We start from the raw sequence: 19,272 nt of genomic DNA, 5'->3' as shown, positions 1-19,272 counted from the left end.
GTCTAATACAATTCCACTGCTTTGTCTTGATTTAGCAATTTTCATCATCATCATTCACTGCCATGGAGTCGATTCTGACTCATAGCAACCCTGTAGGACAGAGTAGAACTGCCCCATAGGGTTTCCAAGGAGTGCCTGGTAGATTCGAACTGCCTACCTTTTGGTTAGCAGCCATAGCTCTTAACCACTATGCCACTAGGGTTTCCTTAGCAATTCTAGGCCTTATCTATTGACTTCCTATCATAGTACATATGAATTTGAAATCTTACACCACACCCCTTTCTGTTCCCTCCATCTCAATAAAGCTATGGTTTTGAATCAAGTCCATATTTTAGTATTTATTATGTTCATTACTGAGCTAAGTAATGTCCTTTGATTACATTTCCTTTCTTATGTTTTGTTTTTCCTGGAGTTAATAATTGTCTTTTTTTATTATTATTTAATCATTTTCTTAAACATATGGCTAAGTCTTCCAACAGCCTCCAATGGCTCTGTAAAACACCTCTCAATCAAAATTTCCGTACTGTCATACCTGTCAGATACTTTATGGTTCTGGTTTTTCCCTCGGGGCATCCCTCTTGTAGCTTCTCATTCTCCTTGTTCCACTCAGAGCAGGAGAGTCAGTGTTCCTGACTCCTGGTCCTGCTGGACTGCTACTATTATCAGATATCACCCTCCTGTCTCTTGTGTTGGAACCCAATTTTATGGGAGGATATCTACTTTGTTTTACTTTTTAATTTTGGTGAACATATTCTCTAAAAGCTTCCTGATTATAAAATATATATATATGAGGACCCTAAACTCTTAGTGAATTGAACGATAGAGTTTTATTACTTGCTCCATTAATTGACTGTTGAGGGTCAGCTGGAAGCTCTGGTCCATACCTCCTCACTAAAGAACCCAAGCAAAAGGAAGAGCCAACATCACAAGCATTGTGGGTCACTGAGACAGAGGGAAAGAAAAACATAGTGAAGTTTTCACTGTAAGTATTACACATCACGTCTGCTTATATTTCATAGACCAAAAGAAAGTCAGACATCCACGGTAACTCAAAGGGGTCAGGAAGACCATTCACTGGGGAAAGAATAATCTTTTCAACAAATGGTGCTGGACAACTGAATATTCATATAAAAAAGAATAAAGTTGGACCTCTAGCTCACATCATATACAAAATTTAACTAAAAATGGGTCAATTAAAGGCTAAAACTATAAAACTTTTAGAAGAAAACATAAGAGTTAATCTTCATGACCTTGCAATTTGGCAATAGATTCTTAGATAAATCACCAAAGACATGAGCAACAAAAGAAAAAAAATGAGTAATTGGACTTGGTCAAAATTGGCACTCCACGGAATGGGAAAGAATATTTGCAAATCATATATCTGATAAGGCCTAGTATCCAGAATTTATGAAAAATTTATATGTAGAGGTTCTTTATAGTATATAAAAATATGTATTATACACACACACACACACACACATGCACTGGGGCCCTGGTGGTGCAAATGGTTAACCACTCAGCTGCTAAGTGAAATGTTGATGGTTCGAACCCACTCAGCAGTGTGGAGACAGACCTGGCAATCTGCTTCCGTAAAGATTACAGCCTAGAAAATCCTACGGAGCAGTTCTACTTTGCCAGTCACATGGGATTGTTATGAGTCAGAATTGACTAGATAAGACCTAACAACAGTATGTATATTATTGAATAAATAACTGATAAATGAATAAGTAAACGTGGTATATCTACTCAATAGAATGCCATTCAGCTATAAAAATGATGAAGTGCTGATACATCCTATAACATGGATGGACCTTGAAAATATTATCCTAAGTGAAAAACGCCAAACAGAAAAAAGCCAAACACAGAAGGCTACATTTTGTATGATTCCATTTATATGAAATGTCCAGAATGGACAAATCCATAGAAACGGCAGATCAGTGTTTGCCAGTGACTCAGGGCAAGGAGGATGAGGAGTGGCTGTTTAATGACTACAAGGTCTCTTTTTGGGGTGATAAAAATGCTCTGGAATTGGATAGTGGTGACGGTTATACGAACCACTGAATTGTACGCTTTAATATGACTAACATGGTGAATTTTATGTTATGGGAAATTTACTTCATTTAAAAAAAAAAAAAAACTGAACAGTCCCTGCAAAAATGTAATAGCCTTTTAGTTTATTTATTTCTAGCTAATCCCATGTGGTTAAGAGCTCAGCTGCTAACCAAAAGGTCAGCAGTTCGAATCCACAAGCAGCTACTTGGAAACTCTGTGGAGCAGTTCTACTCTATTCTATAGGGTCGCTATGAGTCAGAATTGAGCTTGGTTTTTAATTCCATGTGCTAGTAACCCAAAACTGAAATTCTTGGCTAGTTTTAAAATTGCGGTCCAGAACTGGACCTGGAAATCTCAGTTTCTTAGCTCTTAACCTCTACCTTAGTGTTCTGTTCATCTGCCTGACCCTCATCTTAATGGCATCCCACTTTGGCCCAAGTCAAACCTGTAGTTGGGATGGCCAGGCAAGGAAATTATGATTCTTACTGCCACGTTGCATCTCACCTATGAATCTCCAGGGTGAAAGAGACTCTATCTTGTGTCAGGTGGTGTATCATTAGCAGAAATTGCTTGGGTGAAGTCTGTGTATTTGAAAGATATAATGGCCTATTTTAATTCAGATGTCCTGGTCTCTTTAAGATGGGACAAGTTTTTCATTAAAAAGGAAACTATGAAACAAATCATTTGGACCTGAAAGTACTTTGTTATTTAGTGTCATAAATCCCTTCTGGAAAAAGAAGTTAGAAGGCAGAGAATATTTACAACCCAGGGAGCCAAACAAAAAAACAATTTGCTTGCTAATTAGATTGACACAGGGTCTCAAGAAACACATTTAATTATGCTCTGTTCAAAAGGCACACATTTCTTGTGTGTTTTCCTGCAATTCCAAGGGAAAAGATAAGAACTCCTGCTAGCAAATTATTTCGTTCCAGAGCCATTGTTTACCCATCTGAAACCTAAGTCTAATATTTTTGTCAATGTCAAGATTTGTAAAACTTGATGTAGGTAATTGTGGAAAATCAAAACCTGTGCATGCAGGGGTAGTGTATTCATTTTCTGTTGCTGTGTTACAAATGACAACAAATTTAGTGGCTTAAAACAACATCCATGGATTATCTCAGTTTCTGCGAGTTCAGGAGTCTGGGTGCTGCTTGTTGTTGTTGTTAGGTGCTGTCGAGTCGGTTCCGATTCATAGCGACCCTATGCACAACAGAACGAAATACTGCCCGGTCCTCTGGCATCCTCACAATCGTTGTTACGCTTAAGCCCATTGTTGCAGCCACTGTGTCAATCTCCATCTTGTTGAGGGTCTTCCTCTTTTCTGCTGACCCTGTACTCTGCCAAGCATGATGTCCTTCTCCAGGGACTGATCCCTCCTGACAACATGTCCAAAGTATGTAAGACGCAGTCTCGCCATCCTTGCTTCTAAGGAGCATTCTGGTTGTACTTCTTCTAAGACAGATTTGTTTGTTCTTTTGGCAGTCCATGGTATAGTCAATATTCTTCGCCAACACAACAATTCAAAGGCGACAATTCTTCTTCGGTCCTCCTTATTCCTTGTCCAGCTTTCACATGCATATGATACGATTGAAAATACCATGACTTGGGTCAGGCGCACCTTAGTCTTCAGGGTAACATCTTTGCTCTTCAACACTTTGAAGAGGTCCTTTGCAGCAGATTTGCCCAATGCAATGCGTCTTTTGATTTCTTGACTGCTGCTTCCATGGCTGTTGATTGTGGATCCAAGTAAAATGAAATCCTTGACAACTTCAACCTTTTCTCTGTTTATCATGATGTTGCTCATTGGTCCAGTTGTGAGAATTTTTGTTTTCTTTATGTTGAGGTGTAATCCATACTGAAGGCTGTGGTCTTTGATCTTCATTAGTAAGTGCTTCAAGTCCTCTTCACTTTCAGCAAGCCAGGTTGTGTCATCTGCATAACTCAGGTTGTTAATGAGTCTTCCTCCAATCCTGATGCCCTGTTTTTCTTCATATAGTCCAGTTTCTCAGATTATTTGTTCAGCATACAGATTAAATAGGTATGGTGAAAGAATACAACCCTAACGCACACCTTTCCTGACTTTAAACCGATCAGTATCCCCTTGTTCTGTCCGAACAACTGCCTCTTGATCTACGTAAAGGTTCCTCATGAGCACAATTAAGTGCTCTGGAATTCCCATTCTTCGCAGTGTTATCCATAGTTTGTTATGATCCACACAGTCGAATGCCTTTGCATAATCAATAAAACACAGGTAAACATCCTTCTGGTATTCTCTGCTTTCAGCCAGGATCCATCTGACATCACCAATGATATCCCTGGTTCCACGTTCTCTTCTGAAACTGGCCTGAATTTCTGGCAGTTCCCTACTGCAGCCGTTTTTGAATGATCTTCAGCAGAATTTTGCTTGCGTGTGATATTAATGATATTGTTCTATAATTTCCACATGCAGTTGGATCACCTTTCTTGGCAATAGGCATAAATATGGATCTCTTCCAATCAGTTGGCCAGGAAGCTGTCTTCCATATTTCTTGGCATAGACGAGTGAGCACCTCCAGGGCTGCATCTGTTTGTTGAAACATCTCAATTGATACTCCATCAATTCCTGGAGCCTTGTTTTTCGCCAATGCCTTCAGAGCAGCTTGAACTTCTTCCTTCAGTGCCATCAGTTCCTGATCGTATGCCACCTCTTGAAATGGTTGAATATCGACTAATTCTTTTTGGTATAATGACTCTGTGTATTCCTTCCATCTTCTTTTGATGCTTCCTGCATCATTTAATATTTCCCCCATGGTGCTGCTTAGCTAGGTTTAATGCTCAGGGTCACAGGGCTGCAATCAAGGTGTCAGCTGGGCTGCTCTCTCATCTGGACGTTTGGCTGGGGAAGAATCTGCTTGCAAGTTCGTTCAGGTTGTTGGCAGAGTTTATTTCCTTGATCTGTGTGACTGAGGCTCTGGCTTTCTGCTTGCTGACAGCATGAGGCTATTCTCAGGTCCTAGACGCCCTCTCACAGTTCCTAGACACTGTCTGCAGTTCCTGGCTTTTGCCACATGCCCACTTACTTCATAAGCCTGAATATCCTTCTTTTTTAAAGCAAGCCTTGTGTCCTGTCTAGACTCAAAGGAAGTGTCATGGATTGAATAGTGTCCCCCCAAAATATGTGTCAACTTGGTTAGGCCATGATTCCCAGTACTGTGTGGTTGTTTTCCATTTTGTGTTTTTGCTATGTGTTATAAATCATAATGTCTGCCTGTGGTTAAAGAAGATTAGGGTGGAATGTAACAACCCTTGCTCAGGTCATATCCCTGATCCATTGTAAAGGGAGCTTCCCTGGGGTGTGGCCTGCACCACCTTTTATCTTACAAGAGATAAAAGGAAAGGGAATCAAGCAGAGAGAGGGGACCTCATACCACCAAGAAAGCAGTGCTGGGCGCAGAACGCATTCTTTGGACCCAAGGTTCCTGCACAGAGAAGTTCCTACACAGAGAAGCTCCTAGTCCAGGGGAAGATTGATGAGAAGGACCTATCTCCAGAGCCAACAGAGACAGAAAGCCTTCCGCTAGAGCTGACGGCCTGAATTTGGAGTTGTAGCCTATTACACTATGAGAGAATAAACTTCTCTTTGTTAAATCCATCCGCTTGTAGTATTTCTGTTATAGCAGCACTAGATGACTAAGACAGGAAGTGTACCTTAGACTGAAAGAATGTGAGGTATTAAAAAAAAAACCCAGAAAAAAGGGATTAGGAGTTAGGAAAACCAGGTTTGAATCCCTGCAAGTAGATGGACCTCTCCTAACCTCCATTTTTGTATCTATAAAATGGGTTAGTTATACTCACGCATTAATTGTGATGTTTTCAATCACAGATAAATGAAGAACCAATTAAAAGTAATAAACAATGAGAGATCCATTTTCTTATAACAAGTTTGGAGATGAAGCAGTTTCAAGGTTAGTTAATCCAGCCTTTCAGTGTCATCAAAGACAGGATTTTACTGGTTTTTTTTTTTTTTTTTTTAATTCTGCTCACTTCAGGTGTTGGGTTTTGTTCTCAGTGGTGTGTCTTCATGGTTACAAGATGGACACAGCAGTTCTCAGCATGCCACCCTTAAGTAAACATTTAAAGACAGGTAAAGGGAATGCTCTTTTTTAAGAGCAAAGAAACCCTCTCCCAGAAGCTCATTGGCCAAATTTGCATCACATATCCACATCTGAGCTAATCAAGGGCAAAGAGGAATGGAATTACCACGATTGATTTATACATTAATATCACCTTAGGGTTTTAAAAACCATAGGTACACTTGAAGCTTAATTGGTCTGGGATAGGACTCAGGCATTAGTATTACTTAAAAATCTACCTACGTGACTCTAATATTTAGACAGTGTTGAGAACAACTGACTTCAATTAATCTAGATTCTCAGTGGCGGCTGAGGACAGGGAGTCCCAGAGATTTGGCCATCTCGAGTGAACACTTGGACCAAATCAAATCTCTGCTAGCAAGGAAAAACGGGGTAAGGTTGGAAATGAATAGGCAAGAAAGTAACAGTGGGTTGTAAAAATGGGGTAATGCCTGGGGCCTGGATGTGGGGTTTAAAACTAAATTTACCCAAAGAATTTGGTCTTTGTCCTTCGTTCCTGAGAGATAAACTAAAACCTTGGAATTTCCGCGGTGATTGAAATGTCTTTGATGAGGTCTTTCAGGCCACATCTGAATGTTTATGCTAATGAAGTGACTCAGGCGGGGGCCAGTCAGGCCAGAAAGACTACCTTATGATATCAGCTGACCTCAGGGAAGGGGGGAGGCATGATTCAATCAATCGTGTCTACGTATCTGTGACGGCTTCGCTCCCATGTCAGTGTCTTAGTGGGGAAAGCTGGAAGGCTGAGCTCAGCGGGAAATCTCTCCCTCTCCTGCCCGTGACAGCAAACGACTTCATGTGTGCATGAATGGAGCTTAGGTTCATTTTTTGCCCTGGGGTTTTTTGGCCCCTGCTGATTTTTTCCAAATTTCCGACTTTAGTTATTTTAAAAGACAAGCCTTTTTGATTAGCAGCATCTTCAGCTGAGGCTTGGAGGGAAGTGCGTGGTGAATGAAAAGAAAGCATCAGGAACAGTAACTAAGAGTAATAAACGAAAACCCACACCCACTGCTGTTGAGTTGATTCAAGAAGAGTAATAAGGACTTGGAAGATAGAAGGCTTAAAAACAAAGGGAAAGGGCTTGGTATGATACTGTAATGGGGAGTCTGGCAGGGTGAGAAGGAATTAGGCAGCCCAAGAAAACAGGAGAGGCACTTTCCAGCAGCGTCAGGAGCTGGGAGACCCAGGTAAAGGTGAGTAGGCAGGGCTGGGGCACCGCAACCATCCAGAGGTATGTTTGTGGCCAGATAGTTGGGAAGGCAGGTTCCAGCTCTGATATAGACAGGCAGGGTGACCCTTAGGGAATTACTAGGTAAACACATAAAAAGGTTTCAACAAATATCTACTTAAGGCTTGGAGACATGAATGAAAAGACTGTCACGCTTTTTCTGTGAGGAGTGGTAACCTGCCCCCTCCCGCAGCAGAACAAAGCCTTTCTTGCTGTGAGAACTCCCAAGTATGGCCTGGAAATCCTAAACTGTTCTTTGGCCTGACCTGAAGGGTGGCTCCTGGAAGGCAAAAGGTAGGGCTGTTGCTGCCCTCCTCTGGTCACTCAGCAGCTTTGTTTTTCTACCTCTGACAGGGAAGTACTGGATGTGGCCCCTTCTCCCCAGCCTCAGGCACTGTCTGACCAGCCTGAGCAGCCAGGAATTGAAAGTGTCCACTTGGGGCTTGTCAGTAGCTGCTGAGACATTCAGGGATGCAGCGAGGGCTCATGTCCCATGGAGCAGAAGCTGGCTGGGCAGTCCCCTAGCTGTGTGTGCAAGACTAGGCATCTGATCACTTCCTATTCACCCTGCTGCTGAAGAAGGGATCCCCAATCCTAAGTAGTATGAAATGGCTGGACACATGACACCTGGCATTGGACAGATGAGAGTGACAGCAGCTCATTTGTCACATATACTCACAGCCCACGGGAGGAAGACACCATGCCATACAGGGCCACATGTGGATTGCACTAGGAATAGAGAGAACCAGCAGGGGCTGAGGGAGCCAACTTTGTAGTAACAAGAGGGTGAGGTGCCCCTAGTTCCCATGGGAAGATGTGATTAGCTTGTTTGAATAATTCCACAGGCAGGGAAGTGAAATTCATTAGGTTGTGGAGGGGTACAGCTGGTCCCATTGACGGAAACTAGCTAGGCTGGGAAGCCTTTAGTACCGAACATGGGCATATCTGAGAGAGAAGGAAAACTCAAAGTTAGGCATTTGGGGCCTGTGAAGCTCAAAGACGTCAGGGCAGCACTTGAAATTTTAGGCCTTACAATACACCAGGGTCTTGAGACGTTGGGCTTTAGGGGATCTGAGGCATCAATGGTTGTGGGGTCTGGCACTTACAGCATCACCCAATGAAAGGAATGAGTCCCTTTTGGTTGGGTTGCAGCCTGCCCTCCTCTCCCAGAGGACCCTGTAAACATCCCCTCCCCTGTTTTCTCACTGCCTGGAAGATGAGTTCACATTCCTTTCTATGTAAGACATTCATTGATCAATCCCTACAGAGACCAAGATAACTGACCTGGGGAAGTTACAAGGCTATAAAGTTCATATAATGTGTCCCATTTACAGTGCCTGACTCTCTCCTTTCTGAGGTGATAAATTGGACTTCTACCCCAGCTTTCACACCTGAAGGTCTCCAACACTCTCTCCTATAATCTGCCCCAGACGTAGTGAGGGCCAGGTGGACTTATCCTCAAGAAGGTTCCTCTTTCCAGGCCCCTGATACAAATCAGACGGGGCAACAGATGTCCCTTTTGTCTCAGGTGCCCTAAGTTAATCTAAGAAGACCTAATGGGATGCTACCCCATTCACCAGACCTTGCCACCCACCTCCTAGATCCGAGATGGCCTAGCCTTTTATGCAGATCAAGAGCTGCTTGCTGAGGTGACTTGAGAGATCTTGAATAGCTTGCTCACTCAAAGATATTTTTCTCGCTAATTTACCACTTTGCCTTTGATGTGTCTTTAAACCACCAAAAAGATGCTCAGCCTCACAATTGGTAAAACCAAAACCAAACCAAACCTGTTGCAATCAAGTTGATTCCAACTCATAACGACCTTATTGGACAGAGCAGAACTGCCCTATAGGGTTTCCAAGGCTGTAATCTTTACAGAAGCAGACCGCTACATTTTTCTCCCATGGAGCAGCTGCTGGGTTCAAAACACTGACCTTTCAGGTAGCAGCCAAGTTCTTAACCACTGCACCACCAGGTCTCCTTATAATTAGTAAAGGAATACAAAATAAAACTGAATGAGATACCATTTTTTACCTTCCAGATTGGCAGTGATCAAAAAGTCTGATAATTCTCCATGGGGGTGAACACTGGGCAAACAGTATCTTCCTATCCATTGCTGATGAAGGTATTGGCACCCAGGTCTGAGTGTCCCTTGTGACCAGCAGTTTCAGAACGAGGAAGTGAGAAGGGGTGTCAGAGGGATGTAGTGAGAAATTAGGAGTCCCTCACACATGTCCTTATCCCCATCCGGCTGAGGCTGGCTCTGCCTGACATAACCATTGGCCATAATTGCACATACAGCTTCTCTCTTCCAAGGAGCACAGACATTAGCTCATGCCAGGCCAGCCATGTAGGCAGAATCTTGCAGGCAGTGCTTCCAAATGGGGGTCTCAGGAAAAGACCAGCAGCTTTTAATACAGAAGGCCTTCTTGAAGAAATATAAAAAAAAAGGGAATGGTTAGCTTGATCTCTAAAGACTCAGAATTCTTGAGAATGTATTTATCTATCTGAGGAAGCTAAATCCCTTGGGTCCAAAAGTTATTTGTCAAATTAAGAGCTGAAAGAAATAAAGGAGGAAGGAAGGGAAAGGGAAGGCAAAAAAGTAACTCTGGCCAGAGCGGGCTATCTGTTGTGGTATAATAAACATGGTTTAATAGCCACGCCATTGAATTTTCAAGCACTCTGAAATACCAGTTAAACCATCCCAAGAAAAGACGGAGATCAAATTTAGCTCTTTGATAAGTAGTTCGTATTTGGGAGAGTCTCTCTCTGCAGAAATATACCTCAAACATATCCTGTACACACACACAGACACACGTACAAAACCTCCAAATTTTGGGACTCAATGCATCCAACGGAGTTGAAAAAACTGAGCAGAGAAATATGCTTGAGTTAGGTAAGAAATAGAAGCCTGGTGGCAGGAGGGGAGCCTACTGCAATCCTAAAAGACCAGGCTTGCCTTCACAGATTCCTGGGCTGTATTTTATACAGCTCAACTGCTAACCAAAAGCTCGGCAGTTCAAATCCACAAGCTACTTACTTCTTGGAAACCCTAAGGAGCAGTTCTATTCAGTCCTATAGAGTCTCTATGAGTTGGAATTGACTCGACAGCAAAGGGTTTTTCATGCTGTTAAATTGTTCTAAAAAGGGCCAGGAATCGTGAGGTACTTGGAGTTCTTCAGGCGCCTTCAAACCTGCTGTACACGGCTATGGACTAGAGTTCATCGTCCAGCAGAAGGGCATTAAGACTAAGCTGAATATAAAAGAGCAGTATTTGCCCAAAAGCAAAGTTCAGAAGGCAGAAAGGGGCAGGAAAGATGGGTGAATGGAAAAGGGGAGCCCAGGAAGGAAGGGAGTAGAGTGCTGTCACATTGAGGTGAATGCAACTAATGTCACACAAAAAAAGCGTACAAATTGTTGAATGGGAAACCAATTTGCTCTGTAAAATTTCACCCAAATGACAATAAAATTTCAAAAAAAAAAAAAAAAACACTAAACTGAATAATAAATGTTCACCTGACAGGTTTTTTTTTTTTTTTTTTGACTGGTTTGCCTCAAGTGGAAGTCATGTGTTAAACAGAATAGGGAAATGTACATGGTAAGGCCCTGGAGGTACCTGTGCTCAAGATGAGGAGAGAGGGGGTAAGTTCTGAGGCCAGAAAGGATTTCCACCACCTCACGTATACCCGGTAGGGATATCCCATTCCTAGACAAACCCTCCCTCATGGGAACCCACCTGTGATGCCCTGTCCACTAACCCTTTCTGCAAGATATCACATATCGCATAAATTGTATTTAGTCCCTGAGTAGTGCCAACAGCTAATGTGCTTAGCTCCCAACCAAAAGGTTGGGTGTTCGAGTATACCCAGAGGTGCCCCAGAAGAAAGGCCTGGTGATTGACTTCTGAAAAAATCAGCCACTAAAAACCCTATGGAGCATACTTCTACTCTGACACACACAGGGTTGTCATGAGTTGGAATCAACTCAACAGTAACTGGCCTTTTTTTAATATACTAGTATTTAGTCTACCCAGTGGAGCCCAGGTACAGCCAGAAGGGGTGCATAGAGGAGTGAGCTACAGGAGAAGCATGACATTTGTGGATCTGTTTGTTTATAGTGATTGCTTTGTGCTCACCATGAAAGAATGTATTTACAGCTGCCATGGAATCAACTTGACGGCAGTGGGTGGGTTTTTCACTGGTTAAGATATCACCATGAGCTGCTCTCTCATGTAAAGAGAGAAATTATTGAAAGTGGAAGAAGCCCTGAAGCTCAACCCCCTGCCACAGACTGTCTGCTGTTTGCTATACCAGAGGCTCCGGCCCCAGAAACACCTAGAAGCCTCCCTAGGAGAGAGTGCCATCCAACCGTGTCCTGTCAGACTCCTCCCCATTCTACAGCCAGAGATAAGAGGTATCTTAACTGGAGTCACACAGCCAGGTGGGGACAGACTTGTATCAATGCTGGGGAAACCAGAAGTTACAGGCCTCAATTTCTCGGGCAGACTTTATTTATTGACATGTGAGTTTAAGTCATACTTAATAAAAAAAAAAAATTGTGAAATCCAGATTGCTGGAGCAGCCATAGTTAGTTTTCTTGGGAAAGATAAGAGCAAGGAGGTAATCAATAGGTAGGTCCATATGTAAACACAGATCCAGGTCAGGGAAAGGGCTTTTTTTAAGATTAAACAGATCAAACTGCATATTCCATTTTCTTAATAATTAAATCCCCTCTCTTTTTTTGCTGATAGTTAATGAGAAGAAGAAAGACTTACAAATAAAACAGTTAACCACCTAAACAAGTAAACTGTATTTAATACAGGAAATTGTATTTGTTTCTTTAAGTCATAAAATTTTCGTGTAGAAATTGAATTTGCTCACTTAAGCTGTAAAAGGAGCTTAAAAAACAAAAAAAAAACCCACTGCTAGCTCTGAATTAATTTAATTGGCCCCTCTGCACATTGTGTAGGTTTTCTTGCTAATCAGAAAATCTCTGATTCCTGGGTTTATTCTCTTTAGATTGGGTTGTTGTTGTTGTTAGGTGCTGTCAAATTGACTCTGACCCATGGCAATCTTATGCACAACAGAACAAAACACTGCCCCGTCCTGTGCCATCCTTACCTAAGGCTGGGGAGTGGTAGTAAATAATTGTGACTATTGTGATTCTAAACCAAACCAAAACCAAAACCAAACCCGTTGCCATGGGCTCAATTCTGACTCATAGTGACCCTATAGGACAGAGTAGAACTGCCTCCTAGGGTTTCCAAGGAGTGGCTGGTGGATTTGAACTGCCGACCTTTTGGTTAACAAATGAGCTTTTAACTCAAAACCCTCAAATCTGTTGCCGACAAGTCAATTCCAACTCATAGATTTAAATCCCGACATATGGTGGCCCTGGCAGCGCAACGGTTAAGTGATAGACTGCTAACCAAAAGGTTGGTGGTTTGAACCCACCCAATAGCACCACTGAAGAAAAGGCCTGGAGATCTGCTTCCATAAAGATTACAGCCAAGAAAACTGTATGGGGCAGTTCTACTCTGTCACATGGGGTTGCTATAAGTCGGAATTGACTCAATAACACCCAACATGTGAAAAACTTCATTTTTCCACAATGGAGTCATGGATAGGTTTTGAGTTAAACTGGATCCCAATAGTGAAGTAATCCAGAGCAATCCAGAGAGTGCCAGGCTTTCTACAAGTTCTGAATATTATTCTTCCTATCATCCCCCAAAAAGTTTGAGTGTCACTAAATTGTATGGAATAGATAAATGTTGAACTTGTAAACTGAATCCTATTTCACAGGTAACAGGGGTGCTTGTTATCCGGAGAAGGATTCTTACAAAAAAATAATGTAGCATATTTAATTTTACTGTTTTTATGATTTTTACATATTGCATTGTTTGTGGAAACCCTGGTGACATAGTGGTTATGAGCTATGGATGATAACCAAAAGGTTGGCAGTTCAAATCCACCTGGCGCTCCTTGGAAACTGTATGGGGCAGCTCTACCCTCTTCTATAGGGTCGCTATGAGTTGGAATCGAATCGACGGCAACAAATTTGGTTTTGGGTTTTTGGATTGTTTGTTGTTTTAAAATTGGAGTCTGTGTTAACATTCTACTGCATTCTTTCCAACCTCCCCCTTGTATAAATAAGGAGCTCTGGTGGTGCAACTGTTAAGCACTCGGCTGCTAACAAAAGGTTGGCAGTTTGAACCCACCAGCGGCTCCTCGGGAGAAAAGACCTGGTGATCTGCTCCCGTAAAGACTACAGCCTAGGAATTCCTCTGGGGCAGTTCTACTCTGTCCTATGGGGTTGCTATGAGTCAGAATTGACTCCACAGCACACAACAACAACAACCTTGTATAAACAGACTCCAGAAATGAGTTGCTACCATGTAAATGAGAACACTTCACTTTGGGTAACATTTTACAGTTTATACAGACGGGTCGCTATGAGTCAGAATCGACTCTAGGGCACTGGGGTTTTTTACAGACTATCTCATCAGAATATCTACACATGAGGAAACTGAGGCTCTGAAAAGTTATGTGACTTGCTCAAGATAACCAGCTAGTAGTTGGGAAAGTCAGGATGCAAACCAGGTCTTCTGACACCATATCTAGTGTCCTTCTGGTACCCGTCACGTCGTCTTGAGACTGGGTTTCTTTCCTTGTCATGGTGGCTACATCTGCGGATGCAGTCAGGATAGGCGCGTTTAGAAGCTTTGGATTTCTAATTGCATGTCTGCTATGGCAGAGGCATGTGCCCCAAGCAGTGTGGCTTAGGAAATGACATTTTAACCCTCTGATCTACATCTCTGAAAAACAAGTTGGTCTTGCAGGGAGACATTTGGGCCATTACCTGGTTAACATTTGTAAATGCTGCAGGAAATTCATTAACTTGAAAGGAACACGATTATAGCAGTCCCATTTGGAAACAGAAGGTGGGGTGTTAATTATTAACAAGAGATCACCCAGAAAATACAATACAGAATCATTAACAGAGCTGTTGGGAATATTAAGATGGAATGAACAGAGACCAATCAAGTCACCTCAACAGCATAAATAGGCACTGCTCCTGCCCTGAGCATTCACAAAACGCCAACAACAGTCCAGTGGAAAAGAACAATTTGCTATTCAGTTATGATTCTCTTTCTTATTAAAATGTGTTGCTCTGGTCCAAAGCCTATCAGGTGACAGATTCATGCTTGGTCAAATTACAATTACAAAGTATTTGTAATTCAAGAAATTCAACCAATCTTTATAGAACACCTGCAGTGGGTAAGGCTCAGAGCTATACTCTTGGCCTGGTGAGGAGTAGGGTGCAAAAGCTGTCCCCTGGATGGCATCATTCAGTGAGGAGGACCAAGATAACACACAAATCCCCATACGGAAAGCCAGAACGGATCTGTCTAAAGACCCAGACAGCTTCAAGAAGAAACAGTATCTGGAGAGGTGATTGGGAACATTTGCTGAGTGCCTGTGTGCCAAGCATTGCATCACATGCTCAGCATTATCTAATTGAATCCTGGAAGCGCAGCAACTCTACAAGTTGGGTTATTATCTCCATTTCACAGATTAGCAAACTGAGGCTTGGTAAGCTGATTTACCCAGGGACACACAGATAACTGGCAGAGTCAGATTCACAGCCGCAGGAACCTGACTCCAGGCCCCCTTTTCCCAGCAGCTGTACTCTATTTCTAAAAAAACAGGACTTTGGAGCCAGCCCTGGGGATAAGAATGATGGACAGAAACAAGGAAACGGAGGGCGGAGCGTTCCAGGCAGTAGGAATTTTGGAAAAGTCAAGAGGAATATTAGGTTAGGGATGTTATTAAGTATCTAAAACATCAGATTGGGGAGACTGTGCTTAATTTAGGCAATAATAGGGATCCTCACCATCCCTTCCTGGTGAATTGGGATGTATTAGGTCTATCTACAACCCAAGATTCTAAGAACTTGATACATAAATGCAGAAACAAAGGAATTACTATACTATGATCAGACTGAAATAATTGTGTAAAGGAATTTTAAAATTTGAGGTACTGAGAAGACCTGAAGTGGCCAGGTTGAGGTTTGAGTGCAACTCCTCTGTGGCTAGTTCCTTTTCCACCCTAGCAACAGCCACTTTTCATACAGGCATAATCGTGAAACCAAGAAAGGCCTGGCAATGATGATGTAACTCCACTGAGAGAGGAATGTCTGTTAAGGATGATGTAACTACCTTGTGACAGCCCCCCAGCCCCCACATACGGTTATGATACATATGTCCTTTTAAGCCAATTGTATTATGAGCTTTCACTACAGGAAGTCCTGCCTTACAGGTTTCTGCCACAGGAAGTCCCGCCTTAAAATGATTTACTACCAGAATGCTCCTTAGACGCAAGGATGGTGAGACTCCCTGTCAAGAACTTTGGACATGTTATCAGGACGGACCAGTCCCTGGAGAAGGACATCATGCTTGATAAAGTAGAAGGTCAGTGAAAAAGAGGAAGACCCTCAATGAGATGGACTGACACAGTGGCTGCAACAATGGGCTCAAGCATAACAAGGATTGTGAGGATGGTGCAGGACCAAGCAGTGTTTCTTTTTGTTGTACATGGGGTTGGTATGAGTTGGAACAGACTCAAGGCACCTGACAACACCACCACCAACTGAGTAATGTCATTTGATGATCTAAGCCTGTAATTATCAATCAAGGGTTGTCTTTCAATGATCTAAGTTTGTAAACACTAATCGAGTACTGTACTTCATGTCTTTTGTTTCCCCCTTATAAAATGTCACTGCTGAGCCACCAATTTGGATTATTCCACTGCATGGAGTTCAGTCTATCCCCAGGTTGAGCTATATCTCTTTACTTTCAATCAGTCTTTCAATTTTATATTTTCAGAGTACAGATATTGTTGTTGTTAGGTGCCGTTGAGTCGGTTCCGACTCATAGCGACTCTATGCACAACAGAACGAAACACTGCCCGGTCCTGCGCCATCCGTACAATCTCTATAACAAAATGCAGATTTAGTAACATAAACTGATGGTCAACCATAACCCATTTTCCTTTTAAAAAATCATCTATATTAGATCAAGTGGTCAACAATTATTTTAAAACAAAGATGAGAATGTAAGGGGGCAGGGAAACTAGACTAATGGGAACAGAACAACCAGAACAGAATGAGAATGTTCGTGCATTCTGAAGAATATAACCAATATCACTGAAGAATTTGTGTCAAAATTATGAAATGGGAACCTAAACTGCTGTGTAAACCTTCACCGAAAACAATAAAATATTATTTAAAAAAACCATATGCCATTTTATTTGTTCCTTCTCCACAGGTTAAAACAGAGATGTCACAACCTTAAGGACAAAGGCAAACGCATGAACGGTAACCACCCAGCCTTTCCATTTCTTTTTCATTATTTTTTAAAGGGCATTTCTTGCATGTGTTTTGCATAATCATACAATTATAAAAGTAATACATGCTTACTGCAGAAAACTTGGAAAATACAGAAAAGGACAAATATGTATCTGCCTTAGTTACAATACCAGCTGCTAGATATTCTATGCACCCACGTTTTTCTCTTTGTAAAACACTCAAGTGTGTTTTATATAACATGTGACACCTTCTCCTACTAATTTCTCCACTCACTAGAATTCCACAGAATTTTGTTCACGCTGATAACCAACAGTGGCCACACCTGTAGGTTCTCAACCTCCCCCTTCTTTGCCTTTTTCTTCTCCTTTCTCCTTTTCTTAAAGAAAGTCTAATCTCATGAGGAAACCTAACAGCAGCGGTCAAGCTTTCTGCGTATCTGTACTTCGCACAGAAACACTTGAACATTCTTTTTTCTTTCATTTGTTCAACTGCCCTAATGTTGGAAAACAAGAAATGTCAAAGCATTGCATTTAGGTTGGCATTCAAACTAACAGACATCTTATGGGATAAGAGAAACCTCAAAATACGTAAGCATGAAAGTAACCTGTAGATCAGTTATAAGGAGTGAAATTTATCAAAATGGGCTCCTCCCAGGAAGGAGTAACAGCTTCAGATGACTTGTTCATTTTTTCCCCCAATCAGCATCAACTACTAAGCACCTTTAAGGTCATATGGGAGGTACAAAGATATACAAGATACAGTCCTGCTTTCAGCAGCTTACAATTTAACAGGAAAAAAAAAAAATGTAGATAAAAAAAACTTTCAGATGAGATAAAACATATTATGTGGCATAAAAATGCTAGGAAGTTAGGCATTTGACCTGAGCCTTGGAGTTTGGACAAGGGATGCATGTGAAATGTGTCTGCGTGTGGGCGTGAGTGTGCGTGGGTGGGTCGGGGAGGCGATTAGAAACGGAACAGGCTGACCAGAGACTTGGGAGTGCAAGAGACTGAGAAGTGATTGGGGAAGAGAGAGGAGCCAACTTGGCTGAAGCAAAGAGAGAAACAGAAGGGAGAGCTGGAAAGGAAGGGTGTGGGCCCATAGTTAAGAGCACAGAATGTCAGGGTAGAGTGGGGACTTTATTCAGTCTACAATTAGGAACCATCCAGCATTCGGCAAATGTTTCTTAATCATGTGCTATGTGCTAGGCCTTGGAATAGATGTTAAAAAAAAAAAAACCAAACCCGTCACCATGGAGTCAATTCTGACTCGTAGTGACCCTAGAGGACAGAGTAGAACTGCCTCATAGGGTTTCCAAGGAGTGGCTGGTAGATTCAAACTGCTGACCTTTTGGTTAGCAGCTGAGCTCTTAACCACTGTACCACCAGGGCTCCTGGGATAGACATAGTGAGATATAAAAAGAAAAACAAGGCATGGTCCCTTGCTCTCACCACTGAATTCCATGATAACATAACTTTCTGGAAGTATAGTTTAAACTCAAAGAGGAATTATGAAGGAGAAAACAAAACTAGTCAAAACAGCAAAATTAACAATAAGGAACCCGTTTTGATTACTTATTGCTGTGTGACAAACTACCCCAAAAGTTGGTGATGTAAAACAATCATTTGATTACTTCCTCACAATTCTTCAATTTGGGAAAGGCTTGGTGGAGACCACTGGTTTCTTTTCATGTGGTGTCAGCTGGGGTAGCTTGGATGACAGGAGCCTGGCTAGAACGAACAGTTTGTGTCACATGTCTGGGGGCTTGGTCCTCACTCCGGGTTGGGTTTCTGAGTTCTCTACATGGCTTCTCCATGAGATTAGCTTGGTCTTCCTTCCAGCATGGTGACCTCAGACATTCTCCTTGTTCCTGGTAGTCCAAATTTTTCCATGGCAGCTGGCTTCCCCCAGAGTTCAAAAGACGAAGCTGCCAGGGCTCTTCAAGCATAGGCCAGAACTGGCACTGAGGTACTTCTGCCACATTCTAATGGTTGAAGCAGGTTACAGGGCCAGCCCAGAGTCAAAAGGAGCAGAAGATGCAAAGGTATGAATATCAGGAGGCCTGACTCATTGAGGGGCACCAAAATAACAGCCTACCATGGAATTTGAAAGTCAAATAATCCAACAGTAACTCCAAGTTTGGGGAAGGGACATTAAGTGCATAGATTTTTCTGTTCTAGAGTGTGTTGGCCTCCCCACACTTTGAATGCTAATAAAATGCAGTCATTTCTCACAGCCACTCACTAATTATTTAACAGAACTGCATCAGATTCTAAACCATAGTTTAGAATATAGTTTGGAACACAGTTTCAAACAGGACAACACCTGGGAGGGAGGAGAACCATCCTACCTGCTCCAGAGTCTGTGTTACTCCTGAAAACCCCTGCTGTCCTGCACCCCACCTTCAAAACCAGAATAAAGAAAACTCATTAATGCCGGGCTACTGTTGCCCCTTCTGCCATCTCCTACATCCTTGGGCCCTCCTGTGATACA

This window comes from Loxodonta africana, chromosome 11, assembly GCF_030014295.1.
Source record: "Loxodonta africana isolate mLoxAfr1 chromosome 11, mLoxAfr1.hap2, whole genome shotgun sequence".
In the NCBI taxonomy this organism is placed as follows: domain Eukaryota; kingdom Metazoa; phylum Chordata; class Mammalia; order Proboscidea; family Elephantidae; genus Loxodonta; species Loxodonta africana.
Note: the sequence above shows the minus strand (reverse complement) of the source record.